The 22,564-nt window shown below is 38.7% G+C and overlaps 1 non-coding gene and 1 pseudogene across 1 annotated transcript; both read right to left on the bottom strand.

Moving 5' to 3' along the window:
- Positions 1–1,204: 1,204 nt before the first annotated feature.
- Positions 1,205–15,747, bottom strand: LOC113645411 (annotated as a pseudogene).
- LOC113645949 lies at positions 10,029–10,187 on the bottom strand. Its single transcript, XR_003441334.1, has one exon. It is a non-coding gene; the product is annotated as a U1 spliceosomal RNA (small nuclear RNA).
- Positions 15,748–22,564: the final 6,817 nt, after the last annotated feature.

Raw genomic sequence — 22,564 nt, 5'->3', positions numbered from 1 at the left:
TTTGCAGTGTGCAAACTAAAAGGACAAATGACTATCCAAGGTTACCCCAATGCTGGCTGAAGGGAGAGATCAGCAGGTTGTCTAGAAAGAACACAGATCTTTTTTTGTCACATACCCAAAAGAAAATGAATTGACAACTTCACCAAGAGAGTGAGTATAGAGGGAGAAAAGAAGAGGACCAAGCACTAATCCCTGTGGGACACCAGTGGAGAGTCTGCATGAAGCTGCATGAAGCAAATTTTAATCCTCTCTATTTTACTCATTAGGATGCACACCTTGTGCTCCACTGATTCCAAGGCTCTCAGGGTGAAAGAGAGAGTCTTACGGTTGACTGTCAAACGCTGCCAAAAAAGTCAAAGAGAATGAGGACAGATGGCATCTTGTCTGATCTAGCAGTATGTAGTTTCAATGACAGCCAAAAAGCAGTTTCTATGGAATGTGTAGGTTTGAAGCCAGACTTGTTGGAATCCTGGAGGTTGTTTTGTGAAAGATAGACAGTTGGAAAGTATATAATATAAATGTAAATAATGTCCTAAAACTTGTAATGTTCTACAACTGTTTGTAGTCAAGTGGAATTGTGCAACCGAGAGCACCTGAGCAACTAAGTCAGTGTAATTTCTGAGTTCAGAGTTACTGTAACACTAATTCATTTCCGCAAAAGGAATGTTCACTGATGAAGGCCAGAGCACAAAGCTGCAAAAGCAAAAGCAGTTTGAAGACAGAGAGAGAGAGAGAGAGAGAGAGAGAGAGAGAGAGAGAGAGAGAGAGAGAGAGAGAGAGAGAGAGAGAGAGAGAGATATTATGAACACTTTTTGGAGAGATGACAGTAGACAATCTGTAGGAGCCATAAAGAAAGAATAATGCTGTCAGTGTTTACTGGTCTTGTCACAAACTTATTTGTATGTATTGGCTTTATACCTCCTGTGTTAAATGGGATTAACTGAATCTGTTCTGGCATTTTAGGTATTTTTAACAGGAAGTGATGTGGTTGAAGGGGGATTTTTTTTTTACCTGCATGACACATTACCCTGGGGCACTGGTTTGTTTATATTGTTTTTCGTTACCATTAAATACCAAGTTTGACTTAATTTTCTTAAACATTCCTTAATTCTATTGTGGTAAATGTTGCTGTGGGACTCTAGACAAGATTATACTAGACAAAGTTTTTTGAGAAAGGAGTACAAATCATGTTAAAGACATTTTTATTACATACATAACAGGTGTTCTTGTTCAAATACAGTCATTATTTAGTTGAACTAATAAGCCCCTGAGAGAGAAAATAAAAAAATGACTATATACATGGTTAGGGCGTACAAGGCATTTTACACAAAAAAAGATTCCACTGCCAACATGCCTAAAAGTGAAAGCATGTAAAAAGACAGGCATAACAGGTTTTAACATGAAGACTAACCCCTACTGTATGTAATACTACTATGCAAAAAACATGTCCAACATCATAAATAGTGAACTAAACCTAAATAATAAATTGTCCACGTGATTGACCAATTGAAGGATTTTTTCAATAGAAGATGTTTGTGCTAATATTCCTTCATTCCCGGGTTAAGTCTCAACAAAAAAGGTGCATCTAAAATTGCTGAGTTAAACATAACACAGTTGAATCACTTCTGTATTCCAATACTGAGTGCAATGTGAACTGACCCAGTCTGGGTTGTGTGAACTCATGAAGGATGATGCTGACCCAACAATCTTGGGTGATTTAAATAACAAAATCAACCTTCCCTTCAAAAGCATCTATTGTAAAAATATACTGTGTTTGGACATTAATAATTGTAACAGTTCCTCAGAAATACATATTTAACACTATTAACTTTATACAACATAAATAATGCAGCACAGTGTTTGTGTTTAATCACATACTCAAACCAACAAAAGTATATAACAGTTAGTTCTAGTTCATTAATTGGACAGGCAGTCACCAAAGGATTAATTAACCAAAGGACGAAGTGTTAAATGTGACTTGTTTCCTCTGGGCTTCACCAGATAAACGACTCGGCCGCCTATCCAGGCCCATCCAGTCATGATAAAATACATCCAATGTCTTCAAACAGTTCCGGTTCATTTTACACAAACATGTTCACTACAACCTGGATATAAAAGATAAATGTGAATTAATAAGCACAAAGAGGACCACGATGCTCCTAGAGAAACGTTGTCATCTTCTGTCTAATAGTTAATCAGTCAACATTAACTTGTTGCATTATCTTAGCAATGTCTGTGTTACAAAACGAAAACATCCATGAGTTGAAACAGGACAGCTGAGTTAAATTTTACAGGCGTAACAGAAGACACATTGTTCATTTATAATCATTATCATGCATGCATATTCTGTAGACTTTGTCTCACTCCCTGTCTTCAGACATGAATTTTAAATCAACACACTGAACATAAAAAAAGCATTAACAGGTAACATTCAGGAAAAAAAATATATTAAATTGATTAAATTAAATGACATTTCTAAAAGTTGTTGTATTTCCTAACCTGACAATTTGACATTTATTGAAACTAAATGAAATATATAAACTAATCATTCATTCATTCATTTTCTACCGCTTTATCTGAACTACCTCGGGTCACGGGGAGCCTGTGCCTATCTCAGGCGTCATCGGGCATCAAGGCAGGATACACCCTGGACGGAGTGCCAACCCATCGCAGGGCACACACACTCTCATTCACTCACGCAATCACACACTACGGACAATTTTCCAGAGATGCCAATCAACCTACCATGCATGTCTTTGGACCGGGGGAGGAAACCGGAGTACCCGGAGGAAACCCCCGAGGCACGGGGAGAACATGCAAACTCCGCACACACAAGGCGGAGGCGGGAATCGAACCCCGACCCTGGAGGTGTGAGGCGAACGTGCTACCCACCGTGACCCCCTTAAACTAATCATAATAAAGATAAATTATTACTTTTTATAAAAAAAAAAAAAAAAGTAACTTACATTAGAGTCTGTAGTTTGTAATGTTTGTCTTCCTTAAGAGCAGGAGCTGCTTCTTTACTGAGTCTCTTATTTTATTATCAGACAGATCCAATTCTTTCAAGTGTGAGGGGTTTGATCTTAGAGCTGAAGTCAGAGCAGCACAGCCTTCATTTGATACACCACACTTACACAAACTGCAGAAAGACACAAGTACACACTGTTCACTGGTTGTAGACAGTTTGTCTTCTTGTGGACTGAGTAACACACAATATGACTTTAGAAATATTTTGCTATCTTTTCCCTGCTTCATGGGTGTATAAAAAAATCTCTTTTATAAGCGAACTAATCATTTAAGAAGATCATACTGTCAGTGGTTGCTGTATCTCTTTAATCTCAACATGTAAATGGTTTAATTTGATATTTACAAGAAGACTGTTTTTACGTTTTACCCGTTTTAAAATACAGTAATACCTCAGTTTCTCCAGACTACACTGAGGAATCTCCAGTACAGAAGAGAGAAATTTCACTCCTGAGTCTCCGAGATTATTATAGGACAGATCCAGTTCTCTCAGGTGTGAGGGATTTGATCTCAAGGCTAAAGTCAGAGCAGCACAGCCTTCATCTGATACACCACAATCCCACAACCTGTAGAAAGACACAATGATGAACTCTGTCAACTAATTTTTTATCCTGGTTTAAGACTTCAAATCACTTTAGAAAAACATCAGCGTATATGTACATTCATACACATACGCTTAAAGGTTTGTAAACCCTTTTGAAATTTCTACATAAATATATAAGCCAAAACATCATCAAACTTTCACACAACTCCCAAAAGCAGACAAAATGAGCCAAAATGTTCCAATATTATATATCTGTGAGAGGCAAAAGTATGTGAAACTATAGGAGTGTCTGTTTTAAATTAAAGAACAGAGATATATCAAAGTCTGATGTGCATGGTTGAGGAAGTGGGTCATGGCAAAATCAAAGGAGAATTCTGAGGAATTCTGATGGAAAACTTCAATACCCATGAAGTTTGCTAAATATCATGTGGACAAGCAAGAGGATTATTGGAAAAATAGTTTGTGGATGAAGGAGACCAAAATAAAACTTGTTGGTTTAAAAAATATATATATACTCAAATTAGAGAATTTGTGAGAATAACAGACATACATTTTACATTTTATTTATTTATTTATTTTCTCAAAAGCAGGTGTAAGTTAATGTTATTGGGTATTATTAATTGTTTAAATATGGACTGGAGTTTGGACTTTTTTTTACATTAATTAATTTCAGAGACATTGCAATCACCTCAAGTTACATTTTGCACTACAGCTTCTCACATTATGTACATCTGACTGAAAGATACTGTACTTTGGCAAAACTGAGGTGGATCTTACCATAGTTTCTGCAGTTTACAGTGAGGATTCTCCAGTATAGCAGAGAGACACTTCACTCCTGAGTCTCCTAGTTTATTCAAAGACAGTCTCAGGTCCCTTAGGTGTGAAGGGTTTGATTTCAGAGCTGAAGTCAGAGCAGCACAGCCTTCAACTGAGACACCACACTTACGTATCCTATAAAAAGACACAATGTCACACTCAAAAGAAAATCTTGGTTTAGTTATTCCCTCTTTACAATGGGCATCAGAGTGAGAGAGAAAGACAGAAAGAGAGAGATAGATAGAGAGAGTGCCCTGATCACATGACCTTCCACAATTTCCAAAATAATATATTATAGCCATTATAAAGGGCTCTTTAGAAAGAGGAGGAGCTCTGGGTTCTGATACTATATAACATTATATTATATTAAGACATTATATGAGGATACATAAAAGATCTTACCACAGTGCCTGCAGTTTACAGTGAGGATTCTCCAGAACAGCGGACAAACACTTCACTCCTGAGTCTCCGATTTTATTAAAGGACAGATTCAGTTCTTGCAGGTGTGAAGGGTTTGAGCTAATTGCTGATTTTAGAGCAGAACATCCTTCATCTGTTACACCACAATCACATAACCTGAAAAGAGACACAATGACATGCTCATCGTCATTTTAATTTTTTAAATCTTGGGTTACTTATGAAATAATGTGTTTGTAAATTAATATATTATTGATCATACTGAGTGTAATATCTGTTGTGTATGATATTAAACTTTTAGCAGCTAAAGCTGAACAGACAACAACAGACTGACCATTAACTATAATCAAAGAAAGAGAAAGTGACTAAAACATTGTCCCACGAATTCAACAAACAAATATAAAAAAAATCGAATCAAGGACAAAAATAAGCATGCACACATCACCAGGTAAACAAACTGCACATGATCATGTATCATGTATGATCATGTCCATCTAGCAACCTAACTACAATCACATAAGCTGGGTAGTGAGGTTAGATTCACTAAAATGGTGGAAGGAATGCCAAATAATCGACCCAAGTTACAGTCATTATGATCTACCCCACTACAGTCACATCAGATTCTTTGAAAAAATAGATGTATGAATTCCTTCAGAAAGATCAGAAAGTGTCTTATTGAGGTGCAGGTCATGTGACTCTCAGACCGATGATCTCACCCCAGTTTCTTCAATTTACAGTGAGGATTCTTCAGAACAGCAGACAGACATTTCACTCCGGAGTCTCCGAGTTTATTCTCAGGCAGATAGAGTTCTCTCAGGTGTGAGGGATTTGAACTCAGAGCTGAAGTCAAAGCAGCACAGCCTTCATCTGATATATCACACTCACGCAACCTGTAAAGAGACACAATGACACATTCTCTATCAACAGATCTTTTCTATCTCTTGACCCATCGCAAGGTATTTTTAACACTGACCAAAACATTACTGCCAGATTTCAAACAGTAGGTAGGTCTGGGTAAAACAAGGTGGACACAGGTTTGATAAGAAACCCTGAAAGCTGACAAATTGGGTTCAACAGGTTCTATGGCTTCAGGATCCACTGTAAATAAAACTTCAACAGAAAAATGATATGAACACAGAGAAACAGATGTGCTGAGCTTTTAGTGTATTTGATGAAGGATCTCCAAAGTAAAAAAAATATATATTTTTTCACCTACATAGTGACCATGCACTGCGATCTACCCTCATATACACACCTATTGATCATGTAATCAGTGAAAAGTTCTCTGTAAATACTGCATGGTTCTGTACTTGTTCACTGAGCTGCTTCTGTAACACAAATCTGGCAACTCTGTAAATAGCAGCTACATAAATATGTACTGCACATTCACTGACAGTCACTTTTAAGAATTAAGAAGAATTTTAAAAAATTGTTTTTTACAGTTTCCCTTTGATTCCAGTTTAGCTTTCATTTAAACATCTAATTTGATGTATTTATTAGACCAGATGTACAAACTCACATGTAGTTTGTACATCTGACCCAAAGACAAATAATCAGTGTGCCGTGAAAAGAAACAATCTTCCCACTCAGGACATAACGATAAACCTAAAGCTGCCATGATAATCTCACTATTAGAGATAGTGTCTTACTGACTGTCAGAGAGATGATCTTACCACAGTTTCTCCAGTTTACATTGTGGATTTTCCAGTACAGCAGATAGACACTTCAGCCCGGAGTCCCCTAGTTTATTCCGGGACAAATCCAGGTCCTTCAGGTGTGAGGGGTTTGATGTCAGAGCTGAATTCAGAGCAGCACAGTGTTCACCTGATACACCACACTTATACAACCTGTAGGGAGACACACGTTCCACCTCTTGACCAATCACAAGGTATAATTAACAAAACATTACTGCCAAATTTTTATTAGTGGGTGAGCCTGGGTAAAACGGGGTGGACACAAGTTTTAAAAGAAAACTTAAAAGTCAGCAGTCAAATGACAGAAAAAATTGTCCTTGTAGTTAAAAGAGGTTTGCCCATTGCCCATTTACCCATTTACTGTATGTAGTGCATATACAGTACACACACAACATAAAATAAAGTTAGACATCTGTACTGCTGTGTTTTACTGGTGCTTTTGATATTATTCCAAATAGAATTTAGTTTAAATAAAATAAAATCACATTTCAAGCAGCTTTCCCCAATTAATAAATACATGACAAAAAGTGAGTTATTGTGACACTAAGAGAGAGGATCTTACCTCAGTGTCTCCACTTTACAGTGAGGATTCTCCAGTCCAGCAGAGAGACACTTCACTCCTGATTCTCCTAGGTTATTCCCAGTCAGATCTAGTGTTTTCACAGTCAGATGCAGTTCTCTCAGATTGGAGGTTTCTGAGTTGAGCGCTGAAGTCAGAGCTGACCAACTTTTCACTCCAAGTGTATTACACCTGATACTGAAGAAAATAAAATACATAAAGAATTAATCCTAATGCAGTGTTATCAAACAAGTTATCAAACTGTCTATGGTGTCTCATAAGAAAATATGTCTCATTTTCAGAAGTGCGAAAAGTACAAGCACTAATAAAGACAATATGCTTAAAGTGATATTTCTGTAAACATCTCAAATGTAATCATCAATACTGTACTTATGTTATAAACATCTCCAGGGACATTTCTGGTATAAGGGTTCATAAGGCACACTGTGTGTAAATACATAAAATAAAATAAAATAAAATAAAAAAACACATTATTTTATCAATTTATAAAACTACGTTAAGTAATGAGTTGAAGTGTAAAAATGCGAAAAAGAAGCAGAAGATGCAAAACAGACCTAACACTATTATCAAATGTTACAGTACATTCATGAGTTTTAGTCCAATTTGTGTACTTTCAATTGTGATGAAAATTTTACTAAGAAGTTGTTTGTGATGTTCGAACCTTCTGTGAGTGAGAGTTGTTGTTAACAGAGATTGATTGTGTGACATAATAGAGGCTCAGAACAAGCTGGAGACGAGCTGGAGAAACAGCGTAGCTTGGTAAGGTCATCCTGATCAGATGATCAGGCATGATAATCTAGCCGATGACTGACAATGTTTTCCTTTCTTAAGTCTCTGTGTTTGAGTCATGTTTATAAAAACTCAGTGCAACAAATGATCGGTGCCTTTCCTTTCTCATGCATCACAAGGCCTTGGGTCCTGTTGCACAGCAGCAACAAATAAATTGTAAACCTCTTTACTCTTGCCCATGCCTACCAGTGTGCCATTTTCTCAGAACTTCCACAACATTTTTTTGCTTGTATTGTTGAAGTAATTAAAATGGATATAGTTCATTTTTAATTATAGCTAACTGTAGGGTCCTGTGAAATATGGGACTTTCTAGTAATTTAAAACGTGTGAGCTTGCATGTCAATGTCATTGTCATTATGGTTACAAAGACTCAGCCATGCAGTTAAAAAAATTCTTCTAACACAAATTTCTTGTGAAACACACGAAGCTGTTAAGGTTCATGTGTGATACTAGATACAGTGCTGTCACTGACAATGAACACAACAGTACAGCAAAATATTTAATAAAAATATATATATCAAGCTACATAATGTATATATATATATATATATATATATATATATATATATATATATATATATGCTAATAAACCAGTGACGCTACATAATGTATATATATATATACACATTATATATTATATAATGTATATATATATATACACACACACACATATATATATATATATATATATATATATATATATATATATATATATGTGTGTGTGTGTGTGTGTGTGTGTGTGTGTGTGTGTGTGTGTGTGTGTGTGTGAGCTATAAAAAAAGCTTTTTCAAAGTCAGTTTATTAACTAATATTAACTATTACCAAGTTATGAGAACAGGAATATTATTATAAAAGTATAATAAATAAAACCTTTTGGACATTAGGTTACAGCAATAAATGTGGTTCTATATGTTATCATAGGTGAGAATATGCACCAAATATCCAACATAAAGCCAGTATTATTATCTATCAAGTATCAAATGATAAATTTAAGAAACTAATTATTTCAAGGTACCAGCTCATACTTCAAAACTTCAAAGTTTTTCTCTTCAAATGAATAACACTTGTTTAACATGTTTAATTCCTACCCTTCAATCTTATTCATTTGCTCATGCATTTTATATTCCTAATTTAATATATAATATGAATGCTGCCAGTATTGAAGTCAGGTTGAAGGGGTGGGGGGTCGGCATGTCAGTGCTTAGACCAGACGCCACACACTGCATCAAAATGGTCTGCATGACTGTCCACCGAGAAGGAAGCCTGCTTTAAAGATGATGCACAAGAAAGCTCGCAAACAGTTTTCTGAAGAGAAGCAAACTAATGACATGGAATACTGGAATCATGTCCTGTGGTCTGATGAGACCAAGTTAAATATATTTAGTTCAGATCATGTCAAGCATGTGTGGCAGCAACCAGGTGAGATGTACAAAGACAAGTTACAAAGGAAGTGTCATGGTTTGGCACTGCATGAGTGTTGCTGGCACTGGGGAGCTACAGTTTATTAAGTGAACCATGAATGCCAACATGTGAACTGTGACATACTTAAGCAGGGCATGATCCCTACCTTCGGAGACTGGGCCTCAGGGCAATATTCCAACATGATAACAACCACAAACACACCTCCAAGAAGACCACTGCCTTGCTTAAGAAGCTGAGGGTAAAAGTGATGGACTGGCAAAGCATATCTCCAGACCTAAACCCTATTGAGGATCTGTGGGGCATCCTCAAACGAAGGTGGAGGAGTGCAAGGTCTCTAACATCCACCGGCTCTGTGATGTGGACATGGAGGAGTAAAAGAGGCACTCCAGTGGCAACCTGTGATGCTCGGGTGAACTCCATGCCTGAGAAGGTTAAGGCAGTGTTGGAAAATAATTTTGGGCACACAAAATATTGACACTCTGGGCCCAATTTGGACAGCAAATTTAAGTGACGTGACATACGGCTAAGTACAGTGACCCATACTCAGAATTCGTTCTCTGCATTTGACCCATCCAAAGTGCACACACACAGCAGTGAACACACACACACCGTGAACACACACCCGGAGCAGTGGGAAGCCATTTATGCTGCAGCGCCCGGGAAGCAGTTGGGGGGTTCGGTGCCTTGCTCAAGGGCACCTCAGTCGTGGCCGGCTCGAGACTCGAACCCACAACCTTAGGATTACGAGTCAGACCACGACTTGCCCCACCAGAAATTATGCAGTCGAGATTTCCACATTTGGGGAATTTGCAGGGGTCAGCACAGCCGGAGTGCAATGGCTGAGCCTCGCCCTGGGTGAACCACCTTCTTGATCATGGTATCTCCCCTGCCAGGTAAGTAATTTACACTGTTATACAAGCTGTACACTCACTACTTTACATTGTGGTGAAGTGTCATTTCTTCAGTGTTGTCACATGAAAATATATAATAAAATATTTACAAAAAATGTGAGGGGTGTACTTACTTCTGTGAGATACTGTATGTATTGACCCTGTATCACATTTAGGTCAAAACATACCAAAGAACAAACTTGTCAGTGAGTTTTAGCTTCTTCCTTTCTAAAGCCCTATTCGAACGGGATTAGTTTGACGTGGGGGCGTGGGGGTAAAGTAATTATTACCAGAGCTTCTCTGTGATTTTAGTCCCGTCCGAATGTGCCATCTCGGTAATCATTACGGACAATGTCAGTAAAGATTACGGCGACTTTTACCTTCTGTAAAAAGGTCCAGAAAAATTACCTCAGGTAATACTAATCCCGTCCGAATAGACCCGCTGTAAATATGTACGGTAAAATTCCGTCATTTCCTGTTTAAAAGTAGTTTTTGGCGCGTTTTACAAGCATGGAGGCGCTTGAAACAGGAAGCAACGTCATACGCACATGACGACAAGGAGGTTACTGTGGTGTGTAAAGCGAGTTACCCCTCCCACTTCTGCTAGTTTTACTGAGATGTCTTGTCCCGTGCGAATTGGCCAATTAATATTACAGACGTCCTGAGGTAAAATTGCATTACTCCACGTCCCCACGTAGAACTAATCCCGTCCAAATAGTGCTTAAAACTGTAAGAGCGAAATATTTATATTCAGCTTTACTTACCAAAAGTACATATTTATCAGAGTGATTGCAGTTTCTTTCTTTCTAACACTGTATCAGAAGAACAGTTATACTGAGCTTTACTTACATTGCTTTTCTGGATGCTGCAATCACAGGCATCACCTTCAGAAGAACAGCTTCTGTTATCTTATCTGTACTGATATATTTACTCAGGTCAAACTCTTCTAGCTCCTGTGCTGATGTCAGTAACACAAACACCAGAGCAGACCACTGTGCAGAAGAGAGTTCACTTTGTTTTCCAGACTTCAGGTAGAGTTGGATTTCCTCCACTAGAGAATTATCACCCAGTTCATTTAGACAGTGGAACAGATTGATGGATTTCTCTGCAGGAAGATCTTCACTGATCTTCTTCTTGATATACTGAACTGTATGCTTTATGCTCTGGGATCTACAACCTCTCTGTGCTATCAAGGTATGTACAAGTTTCTGATTGGACTCCAGTGAGAGACCCAGAAGAAAGCGAAGGAAAAGATCCAGTTGTCCAGTCTGACTTTCTAAAGCCTGATCTACAGCACTCTTGTGTAAATGTGAGATTATATTTTCTTTTATTTCTTGTTCAGAGAGCTGATTCTGTTTAAGAACATTCCTCTTTTCCATCATGAATGTTAGGTGCACATACAGAGCTGCGAGGTGCTCATGAACACTCAGATGTACAAAGCAGTACACTTTACTCTGATGAAGCCCAAACTCTTCTCTGAAGATCTGTGTACACACACACCTGAGTACACTGCTGCTTCTGTCACATCAATGCCACACTCTCTCAGGTCTTCTTCATAGAAGATCAGGTTCCCTTTCATAAGCTGATGAAAAGCCAGTTGTCCCAGTTTAAGAAGCAATTCTTCATCACTCTCCTGCTTCTTTGAGTATTTTTCTTTTATGATGTTTGTCTGAATGATGAGGAAGTGTGTATACATCTGAGTCAGAGTCTTGGGGATCTCTCCACTCTCTGCTTCACCCAACATTCTCTCTAGAACAGTGGCTGAAATCCAGCAGAAGACTGGGATGTAACACATGATGTAGAGGCTTCTTAATGACTTCAGGTGTGTGAGGATGTTATTGGCCAGGCTCTGATCACTGATCCTCTTCCTGAAGTACTCCTCCTTCTGTGGGTCACTGAACCCTCGCACCTCTGTGACACGATGCACATAGTCAGAGGGGATTTGATCAGCTGCTGCTGGTCGGGAGGTGATCCAGATGAGAGCAGAGGGAAGCAGATTCCTTCTGATCAGGTTTATCAGCAGCACAGGCACTGATGCTGATTCAGTTACATCACACACTTTCACTGTGTTCTGGAAATCTAGAGGAAAACGACACTCATCCAATCCATCAAAAATGAACAAAACCTTTTTTGAACTCAACATTTCTTTTTCTATAGTTTCCTTAAAAAAGACATGAAGGAGCTCCATCAGACTCCATTTCTGGTCCTTCATCAAATTCAGCTCTCTGAAAGGAAGTGGAAATATGAAGTGAATGTCCTGATTTGCTTCCCCTTCAGCCCAGTCCAGAATGAACTTCTGCACAGAGACTGTTTTTCCGATGCCAGCGACTCCCTTCGTCAGCACAGTTCTGATGGATTCATCTTGTTCAGATAAAGGCTTAAAGATGTCATTGCATTTGATTGGTGTTTCCTCTGTTGTTGTTCTCCTGAATGCTGCCTCAATCTGTCTCACCTCATGTTCATTATTAACTTCTCCACTGTCTCCCTCTGTGATATAGAGCTCTGTGTAGATCTCACACAGGAGTGTTCGGTTCCCAGGGTCTAACATTACTCCATGCAAATACTGAAATAACTTCATCAGATATAATTTTAAGTTTTTCTGGAATTCATCTACAGCCAGAGATTCTGAGCCATGCCTGTGATATGGTGAGAATAGAAAGAAGTGGTAAGACACGGGGTCTTCTTATTACATTGAAGATATATTTTTCTGACTGGTGACAAAGGATATTTTTTAATATTGTTCTCAAAACGTGTTTGTTTTATTCTAGTGTACGTTTTCTACAATCAAATCACTCTCTATTTTACACCAGCAGGTTTTGTAATAACATAATATAGTTGCTGCATATTAGTGTTACAGTCATGTTGGTTTTGTTCTTACTCTGTATCTATGATGTTCTTTTCTTCTATGTCTCCTTCCTCATGTAGAACACTGTGAATAAAATTTGTAATTAAACATTAATCTTAATTTAATTCCCTGACTAGCTTTCATGGAGCTCATGAAAAGGAAGGGGAATTCAGAACAGAGCCATACCGCAAATGTAAATTTCATAAGCTTGCAAATAAAAATTTTTAATATTTCAAAGAATTGTCTTTATTTTGACTCAATATATTTATATACACACAAACCAAGGGGGATTTATTTTAATAATTCCATAAGCAACCTTTAACTAAACTTGAACTAAAATATATAGACATTTAATATTGGCTTCATAGATGTAGTATTTAGTTTGCCATTGGATATTAAAAATGAAGAGATATTACGTGTGTTTAGTTGATGACCTTCCATCTTTAAAATCCAAGGGATGTTTTATAGATGCATGACTCCTCATGGAGATACAGCTAGGTGCTGGTGATTCTGATCTCTTGCCCTGGACTTTACTGCAAAACATTAACAAACAAAAATATTGAGATTATAAGGTCCTTAATGATTTACACTTACTACATTACCCTTATCCAGAGACTTACATTTATCCTATTTATACAGCTGAGCAATTGACTGTTAAGGGCCTTGCTCAAGGGCCCAGGGGTGGACTGCGGATTGAAACTCACGACCTTCTGATCAGTAGTCCAACACCTTAACCACTGAGCACCACTTCCCTCTTTTATATACATTTGTTTATAATGAACTTCATAATTGTGATGAAGATTAGATTTTACATACAATTAACATAATTGAAATGAATAATAAACACTTTGGGTAAATTACTTCTTTATTTCTGTACTCAGTAAATAATTAAGGTGTGAATAATCATTGACTAGGCATGGTAGGCTACCGTATTTTTGCGGGTGGGGACTCATTATCGGTGTCCTGATCCGGATTCTCCATCTTTGAATGTTAGAAAAGTATGCACAAACACACAGCCGAGTCCTGTAGAGTTGCACACGTGCACACACACACACACACACACACACATGCACACACACATAGACATACACACATAGACAATCAGAAAAATATGAGACATCTGAGAGAAATGTGACAAAAAATGTTTTAAATACACATTGAATTTGTTGCATACTGATAAAACTATATATATGAGATTATGAGAAGAGGAATTTGTTAAGTGTTTAATAGGTAAGGTTGTACTTGTACATCACCTTTGGTCAACACTACTTTTTTGTGTGACATTAATATCACCGTTTATGTCTTAAAGATGTTTTCCAGCAGAGCCAAAAATTGAATCGAAGCTGAAGGTGAAACACTTTCACTTTAAAAAGACGACTCATTTCAGGTGTCATTTAATTTGAATCGGGAAACGTTTTAAATATTAAGAGCAGATTGGATATCTTGTTATCTGTCCTTTATCGATTCATTCTGAGGGTTCATTAAACTATAATGCATTCATTAATCTATTCTTAATCTGTGTATTTTTTCTTCACAATGTTCTAATCCTGCCTACAAACACGACCATACCAGACTCCACTTCCCACAATGCACCAGAGTAATATACTGTAGACATAGTACTATAGACACACCTAGAGTTCTGCTTCTGAGCATAAAATATATTTTAAAAACATATTGTTTGTTCCACACTAAGAAAACTATATACATCAAACATCCTAAATGTTTAATTTAAGGCACTTGTAGTAAATAGCCGATTTATTACAGGTAAAGCTGTACCTGTACAGGTAAGTTTGTACACCTGTCCCCTACACTTATGCAGATTTCTTACAGCTACTTTTACACGAATTTATGTAGAATATATCCACATTCCTCTTATATAAAGTCATTTATAATAATGACTAACACAAAGTTTTGGGATTGTTAATAAATAAAGACCACAATCTTCCAATCAACAAGCCAGAGCATTAAACTCTTAAGCTACTGCTGCTCTGGTAACAAATCATTAAACTAAACTAAACACTGAAATTTTATTTGATTTTATAGCAATCAAAAGCAGCAAAAGTAACTTAAAACTGTAAACGCATCAAGGGGCTGCTCCTGTGTCTGACACAATACTTCACCATAAAATACAACTAATAAATAAAATCCCACATTCATGAGTTCACAAGTGTGTTGTTATTGTCCAGGATTGAGTTCTGTTATAACATTTTCTCATGCATAAAGTCATTGTCATAAAGTTTTCTCCTGCCTTCCCAATAATTACAGCATTCCAGTTCTGACTGATTTCACTCCATAAAACACTTGTTTACAGTCTATAGACATTTATGCTCCCAGACCTGGCTGAGAAAAAATAAAATACAAACTTTTTTAAAAAAACAAATTCTATTTGTTCCACACTAATAGAATTATATTGCCCAAACATTCTGAATTTTTATTTCATAAGAAATTGAAGCTAGCAAAGTAAAAGGCCTATATAGTCCATAACAGATAAAAACCTGTTTTACAGGTAAGGCTGTACCTGTACCTCACGAGATTTCTTACAGCTAATTTTACAGTTTTATATACAATATATCCAGATTCTTCTTATATAAAGTCATTTATAATAACAAAATATCTCACCTTTAGTCAACAGTCCTTGTTGTGTGATATTAATATCACAGTTTCTGCCTTAAATATGTTTAACTTTTCACACCGCTTCACAAAATAGAGTCAAGGCTGAAAATTACTTTCACTTTGAATCTTTACAGATGGGGGGTGGCACCAAAGAATTTTGAACGCAGGTGCTGAGGACACACCAGTTTATTTACAGGTGGAGCTGAGCCATTACAACTAATATTTGCAAAATAGGTCTACGGCTTACTTTTTTAATCTTTTTTTTTTTTTCATAAAATTAAAGAAGCACTCAGATTACAAAATGAAATGATTTCACATAGATTAATTGAACACTTTAGAATTTCAGTCAATACAAAACACCTATAGCCCTGGGGTTATATTTACCAGATACTACTTAATAATAGTTACCAGTTACTATTAAATAAGTTACTATAACATAATTAGACAATCTTCTAACAATTTTGCATATATACATAAAAACACCTATAACACCAGGTAGTTACCAAATAACACCACTTTGAAGTCTCAGGGCAATGCCATGGTTGTTGTGGTTGATGGCAAATTTTATCAATGATGCGTACAGCATCCAGGGCCTTCACTCTTTGCGTATTTATTTCCAAAAGTGCTAAGTTTGAACATTCAACATCAGAACAGTTCTGTACCTCAGGCTGAGATATGTTTATATTCTCACTGTATATATTACACTGCCAGCTTATACAACTGGAATTGAATATACAGTAAGAACATGTGCTTTGTAGCAAGCACAGAATCAAAAAACCAGTAACGGTGATTGTGATTATATGATTGCAATATGGTACTATACCATAGCCAGGATTCAAGACATACTGTTGGGTTTTCATCTTCTCTTTCCTTTCTCATTTAGTTGTAGGATTATAGCTAGTCATTACAATTTTTACAGGGAATTTTCTGTTACTGGGTATTTTTAAATGCAAAGCAACTGGTAAAACAGACTGCAAAGCTTGTCAAATGGGTGATTTGTTGAAATGGGTGGATTCTGAATAAAGATGATTTGGCTAAGAAAAGGTAATACTGATAGTAATTCAGGTCAATTGTGTATTGTCTCTGACTAATAAAGACAACAATAATTCTAGCTTTTTGACCCATTTTATGGAAATTAATATTTTGAAGCAAGCTGTTTTTCCTTGTATATTAACATTTTGTATATTTACATTTTGTACATTTACACTGTATTACAAACACATATACAGTATTTGGCAGAAGCACCTAGACTGATATAACTTTTGAAATCAATGAATATGTCTAAACCAGTTACCATGATTCTAAATCTCTGTTGGGAGAAAATAAATCACAAACCTTTTTAGGTAAACAAACACAGAAAATAAACATTATTTTAAGTATTTCAGGAAGGTGGAGTTGTTTGTTTGAAAACAGCCAGTGACTCAGCCAGTGAAAACAAGTTGTGCAGCTTGATTTTGGATCATTTCCAGAGCCCAAATTACCCACAGAGGGTATGACAAAAACAGAAAATGACAAAAAGAGACTGATCAAGCACCTTAGTTACCTGTGTGGAAATATATGTCATGTTGTAAATGATAAATCGTCATGAGCATGTCAAATTTTCAGTGTGCAAAGAAAAGGACAAATGACTATCCAAGGTCACCCCAAGGCTCTGAGTACTTGCTGAAGGGAGAGATCAGCAGATTGTCTATTATGGACACAGATCTTTCAAATAAATAATTTTGTGTCACACACCCAAAAGAAAATTGACAATTTCTCCAAGAGAGTGAGTATAGAGGGAGAAAAAAAGTGAACCAAGCACTAATCCCTGTGGGACACCAGTGTAGAGTGTTAATGGAGCGAATGTTACAGTAATCCCCTCTGTTTTACCCAGTAGGATGAACACCTTGTGCTCCATTGATTCCAAGACTCTTAGGGTGAACAAGAGATGACGTCTTGCGGTTGACTGTCAAACGCTACCAAAAAGGTCAAAGAGAATGAAGACAGATGGCATTTTGTCTGATCTAGCAGTATGTAGTTTCAATGACAGCCAAAAAGCAGTTTCTATGGAATGTGCAGGTTTTAAGCCCGACTTGTTGGAATCTTGGAGGTTGTTCTGTGAAAGACAGACAGTTGATTGTAAACAGTGCATTCAATAACCTGTTGCTAGGGCTGATAAATGTGACTGTGCAGGAGTTAGGGAATCCTGGCTGTGTAACATGAAAGTTAAGTTAAGTTTCCCTCCTTCTTATTGAAGAAGGAGGGAAAGTAGACAATCTGTAGGAGCCATAAAGAAAGAATAATGCTGTCAGGGTTTACTGGTTTGGTCACAAACTTATTTGTATGTATTTGCTTTATACTGCCTGTGATAAATGGGATTAATTGCATCTGCTCTTGCATTTCCTTTAGGTATTTTTCTTTCTTTCAGCTGCGTTCGAAACCGCTTACTTCCATCCAATAATTAGGCGAAGTAGTGCTTAGGTGGTGGTTTTGGATGCAGCGTAGTATACCATCTATCAAGCTGATGCCTCGCGTCTCTACTTCTAATGACTTTATATGGCGGATGGCAAACCAACTTTTGGTGCATTCACCGCCACCAACTGGACTGGAGTGTGAAGCACTAGACACCTCAGGTCTCAATCATCCTCGCATCTTTTGACCAATCAGCATTCAGAAGCAAGATAAGGCAATCACCTATTTTTTCTGGGCATCGGCTGTTCTGAGGTAAGTTAACTAAATTTGTTTCTAACTATTTAATGCTTTATAACTTGGGTACTAGTTGCTAAAGCTTGCCAAATGAAGTGTAGACCGTTAGTAAGTCAAGTAAGTTTGTCGTGATACATTTTTCACTAATGTTCAATTCAATCAATTCAATTTGGCTCCTGCGATGGATAGGGGGGTGTCCCATCCCTGTGCGTTGAGCCGACCAGATGAACTAGTTGTTTCCAGCACTGACGGTCTTGTGCCAGCTGCTCTGCATCCTCTATAGCAACTCCTTGTTGTTGAAGGTCGCCCGCAAAGACGTCAAGCCATCGGGTGCGAAGTTTACCTAGTGGTTGTCTCCAGCCTGCAGCCCTCGGATGAAACTGGAGAATAGCTCTCATCGGATGGTCAGAAGGGAGACGGAGGACATGGCCAAGCCAGCGGGTGCGACGTTGTGCGGCCAAGGAGGATGCTCTGGGCTGGCACGTGCGGGCTCTAAGCATTTGATTGGAAACCCGCTGGGGCCACCTGATGTTCACAATGGTTCTGAGAGCCCCGCTATCAAAGCCATCTAATCTTGCAGCCAGTGTCTTGTTTAAGGGCCAAGTCTCAGAGCCATATAGCAGGATGGAGAGTACTGCCGAGTTGTAAATCCGGAGCTTCGTCTTGCATGAGATATTCTGGTGCCACCAGAGTGGTTTTCAGAGAGACTGCAGAGCTGACGCAGCCAGGGGTCTTCTGCGGGTAATCTCTGGTTTTATGTCCCCATTGTCTGTCACTATGGATCCCAGATACACAAAAATCTTGAAAATTTCCACAAAGTCATTGCCAAGCCACAGTGAAGGTGGATGTGGTCTGTCACCGACATACATGAACTTGGTTTTTGTCTAGCTCACCTGGAGGCCAAGCTTCTCCGCCTCTTCACTGTATATGGCCATAGCATCTCTCAGCTGGCTGTAGGACGTGTTGAGCAGGATGGTGTCATCACCGTACTCCAGGTCAGTCAGGTGGTAGTTGCCGAAGGACACACCGGGGACCCGCTCACAAACCCTGGACATCAGATGGTCAATGATGCAATTGAAGAGGTCAGGTGCAGCCACGCAGCCCTGGCGAACACCACTGGAGATGGGAAACCAGTCTGAGTCTCTGCCGTTTATGCGGACACAGCTCTGAGCGTTGCTATAAAGCAGCTTGAACAGGGCAACGATCTTGGGTCACCCCAAGGGTGTGTAGGATACTCCACAGTGAAGTGTGGCAGATGGTATCGAAGGCAGACTTCAGATCTATGAATCCGATGTAAAGATGACGATCTTTATGGAATTCATAGGTCTTCTCTATCAGCAAGTGAACGGTGGAGATTTTGTCTATTGTAGAGCGATTAGGCATGAAGCCGGCCTGCTGGGGACGGCGGCTGCTTCTAATGGCTGGGAGAGCATGAGTAAGCAAGATCCTGGTAAAGAGCTTGCCGGGGATGGAGAGAAGGGTAATGCCTCTGTGGTTGCCACAGACTAGCCTGTCGCCCTTACGTTTCCAGAAGGGCAAGATGACTCCTCTGGTCCAGTCGCTGGGGAGCCTCTCTGTCTCCCACACCTCATTGAATATGTAGGTAAGCCACTCGACAATGCTTTCACCGCCTGACTTTAGGGAGAAGGAGTGTCTGGACATTCCATGTGGCGATTCGGGTCCTATGACGAAGGTTGATCCGTACTCATTGGTCGGGGCAGGCTGGGGTCCGTTACCATGTTGGGCAGTCCAGTTTCTTTCTCTGATCGGTTTCGTAAGAAAAGAGGTTTCTCCTGGGTGGGTTGTTAGCCCTCCGCAGAATAGTCGGTTGGTGGGGCTGCCACCTCACAGCGTACCGACATGCTGGGGTCTTTGTTTGTCTGGAACCTACCCTGGAGACCGGCCCGTCTAGGGTGACCCTACCAGGAGCGAGCTCCCGACGATATCGCTTTCCAGGGTCACTGGAACACGCAAGCTTCCTCGCCACATCAAGGCCAGACCCGAGAGAGAGTACTAATGTTACCGCATCGAACTTTTACCAAGCTGTTATTAAGCTTGTTAAGTCAGGGGTAGACAACAGCAACTGACAGGCAAGGCCCTTGTGCAGACCGCAGTGTCTATACATGAGGATGCAGGGACATATTAAACTAGGAATATTAACTTTTAAAACATTTGAAATGTCAGTCACAAAATAGCGTTCTGTTTGTGATGTTACTTAAGGCTGCACACGCCATCAAGGATGTCTTATCTAAGAAAAGTAACGTTAACCATAATTAAAACGACTTGTTCCTCATGTGTAAAATACTGTAATTTATTTCTTTATTTGCAATTTTAATGGTTAATTTTCTGATGGTTAAGACTGCGCTATCATCCCTGCCCTGCACTAAATGAATCCTCATCTATCTTAATAACCTTAAGAGAAACAGATAAATCTAAAACTTACTGTATGCTTGTACTGTTGGAGGGGAACACGAATGCATCATGCTGTCAATCACTGAGTGAACCCCCTTTTTTAATCGTAAACTTCAGAGAAACAAATTTGATAATGTGCCATGGGCTTTTTATGTCTATATTTGTGTATTTTGTAAATCTGTCTATATCTGTCATTACATGGACCAGAACAGCACGAAAACAATGTGCATTTAGAGCCTCTGCTGCATTTGTATGATTACAGTATATGTACACTAATGTATGTGTGCTTGTTGTTGATCCATTTCAGTTGCTGAAGCCATTCCTTCACCAAGTCTCCAGGGCATACATTACATGCCAAATACCTTCAGAAAAAGCTGCCTCTGCAGAGCAAGACCCTGCAGTGTTTGTCTGCCATTGATCCAGTTGTGAGAGGGCACTCTCAAACTGGGTTTGAATTAAAGAAGCTCACACAAATGTTGAGTCACATGATGCCACCTGTTGCTGACACTCACCAGGAGATTCTTCATTATAGTGTGGACCAGGCCCTGCCCACTTTTACAGTTTTTGAAACAGGCAAATATCCAGGCCTGAGCCAAGCTGTAAAAGCTGCCTTGTCATGGTCGGATGGAAGAGACAAGGCCCAGCGAGAAAGGAATTTGATGGGAGTCAAAGAGAGAATGTTGGAGTTTGACTGCCAGCCAACCACAAGTGCTGCAGAAAAACGACTTCAAGCTGCAGAGGATGAACAAAAAGCAATAAAGAGACACATTGCTAAACAATGAAAACGGGCACTTGAAAGGCTTGTGGCGGCCAAAAAACAAAAGAAATAGCAATACTTGTGTTCATAAATTTATTAAAGTTCCAAGGCACTTAAATTGTACAGAGAAAAGTTATTTCCAAGACATTTTGGTAAAAATAGGATTAATAAAAGTGCTTTTTTCACTTGAAGCAAATGTTGTCTTTTCCCTTTATGTTCTTGTGAGAGTGCTTCATTTTAAGTTCTCAATTTTTCTTGGGGGGGGGGGGGGTTAATTCGAACCGTGTCACCTTCTTCACCTCTTGTGAGTTTGCAGGTATGATACATGGTTACATGGTTACACGATACATGGTGTACAAGGAATTTTACACAAAAAGATTCCACTGCCAACACGCCTAAAAAAGAAAGCATGTAAAAAGACAGGCATAACAGGTTTTAACATGAAGACTAACCCCTATGTAATACTACTATGCAAAAACCATGTCCAACATCATAATTAGTGAACTAAACCTAAATAATAATTGTTCAAGTGAATGACCAATAGACGGATTTCTTTACATTTACATTTACATGTACAGCTTTTGGCAGACGCCCTTATCCAGAGCGACGTACATAAGTGCTTAAATCTCTAACATTGAATACATTAACGCTGGTTCATTAGGTTACATATTTAAGATACCATGAGTTTAAAACATTTGTTCAAAGTTACAATGAAAAAGTGTCAAAGGTTTTTTTGTTTTTTTTTTGCAAGGGAAAGAAGTGCTAGTTTCCTGAATAAGTAAGTCTTCAACCGCCGCTTGAAAATAGCCAGTGACTCAGCTGTCCGGACCTCTAGGGGAAGTTCGTTACACCACTTTGGTGCCAGTACAGAGAAGAGTCTTGTAGTATACTTGCCTCTTACCCTGAGAGATGGTGGAACCAGTCGAGCAGTGCTGGTAGATCGGAGGTTGCGGGGTGCAGTGCGAGGAATGATGAGGGCTTTGAGGTAAGAGGGAGCTGGTTAATTTTTGGCTTTGTAGGCCAGCATCAGTGTTTTGAATCTGTGCGGTTACCGGAAGCCAGAGGAGGGATTGCAG

This window comes from Tachysurus fulvidraco, chromosome 19, assembly GCF_022655615.1.
Source record: "Tachysurus fulvidraco isolate hzauxx_2018 chromosome 19, HZAU_PFXX_2.0, whole genome shotgun sequence".
In the NCBI taxonomy this organism is placed as follows: domain Eukaryota; kingdom Metazoa; phylum Chordata; class Actinopteri; order Siluriformes; family Bagridae; genus Tachysurus; species Tachysurus fulvidraco.
This window is presented reverse-complemented; position numbering and strand designations above follow the sequence as displayed.